Below are 1,889 nucleotides of genomic sequence, written 5' to 3' on the forward strand. Positions count from 1 at the left end.
GTGCCCACATCCCCCCACATCTTAGTGTCATCTGCAAATTTGAACAGGGTGCTTTTTACCCTTGTCCAAGTCGCTGATGAAGATGTTGAACAGTGCCGGCCCCAAGGTGAATGGTCACGTTTCCTAAATTGCCTATGGTGAAACGGAGGAACACCTGTGACACTTGCAATTAAACTGAATAAAAATACTGGCAAATCAGCTGTCAGAAACAGCCTTTCCTTGAGCACCAGCACTCAGTATCACCCCAGATGTCTTTTCATCGTCAGCTTCTCACCATCTGTCTAACTGCAAACTGGCTGTGGGCCTCCTCCTACTCCCACTGAAGTCAGTTATATGAAACTCCTGCCTCCCGTTGGAAGGAAGTCCTACCGTTCCTTGGAACACAGAAGAGCGTTTCAGTGGTGGCAAAAAACAAGGCGATGCTCAGGAAGACGAGGCCGGAGTGGTTCTGCCTGCCCCATGTGACATTTGGAGGGGAAGACAATATCCCCCTTGCAATCCAATGTGGAATAGCAGCATCTCTCCCAAAGAGCCATCTGTGGGAAGAGGGACAAACTCATCAGTGGGTTTAGTCTTACTGATGTAGCAACGGTTCAAGAGAGGTTCTCAACCGGGCATCCCAACTCAGGGAGTCCACGTGTTCTAGCTGAGGTGTTCAAGATAGGTTCTAGACCGGACACCTCAGCTCAGGGGCCCTGTTTTAACTGGGACACTTGAGAAGGGCTCCAGGGCGTTCTAGGCTGGACATCCCAGTGCGGGGGGGTCGATGGCTGGGAAGTTCTAGAAAAGCTCCAGCAGGGATCTAGACTGGGCACCCCAGCACCAGGGCTCAGTGTCTTCTAGCTGGGATTTTCTAGAAGGGTTCTAGACTGGACATTCCAGCACCAGGGGTCAGTGTGTTTTAGCTGGGGTTTCTAGAACGGCTCTAGGAGTGGTTCTAGACTGGGCATACCAGCTAGCTCAGACCTTTGAGAAAGGCTCTGAAGGGGTTCTAGACTGGGCTTGGGGGCCTCTGCATTCTAGCTGGGATATTCTAGAAGGGATGCAGAGGGGGGTCTAGGCTGGAGGCAGTGTGTTTGGACTCTAGAAGGACTCTAAAGGAGCAGTACAAGGGCCCAAAGATATTCTAGAATGGCTCCAGGAGGTTCCAGCAGAAAGGCACTAGAAAGATCCCAGGTTGGCATCCCAGTGCAAGCGGGTCAGGGGGCAGCATGTGCTAGCTGGGATGTTCTAGGAGGGCTCCAAGGGGGGCAGGGGGTTGGCGTGTTCTAGCAGGAATAGATTTCATAGACATTTGGGCTGGAAGGGACTTCAGAAAATCATTGAGTCCAGCCCCCCGCCCCAGGGGCAGGAAGTCAGCAGGAGTTACAGGATCCCAGGAAGACAAACATCCAAACGTCTCTTGAAGGTGTACAGAGTAGGTGCTTGAACCACCACCGGTGGCAGACTATTCCAGACCTTGGGGGCTCGGACAGTGAAGAAATTCTTCCTCATGTCCAACCTGAAACGGTCTTGCTGGAGTTTGTCATCCGCTGGGGCACTCTGGTGAGCAGACGTTCCCCAGATCCTGATGAGCACCCCAGATAAACTTATAGGTGGCCATCAGATCTCCCAAGCCTGTGCTTTTCCAGGCTGAAGAGCCGCATGACTCTCAGCCTGTCATTGTAAGGTCTGTTTTCCTGACCCCTGCTCATGTGCGTGGCTCTTCTCTGCACCCTCTCAAGCGTCTCTACATCCTTTCTGAATTGTGGAGCCCAAAACTGGACGCAGGACTCCAGCTGCGGCCTCACCAAGGCTGAGTACAAGGGGAGAATGACGTCCCAGGATTTGCTGGAGAAGCATCGATGGATGCACGCCAGTGTTTTGCTTGCTTTACTAGCCGCAGCATC

This window comes from Crocodylus porosus, unplaced genomic scaffold (genome assembly GCF_001723895.1).
Source record: "Crocodylus porosus isolate Cpor-Errol unplaced genomic scaffold, CroPor_comp1, whole genome shotgun sequence".
NCBI lineage: Eukaryota > Metazoa > Chordata > Crocodylia > Crocodylidae > Crocodylus > Crocodylus porosus.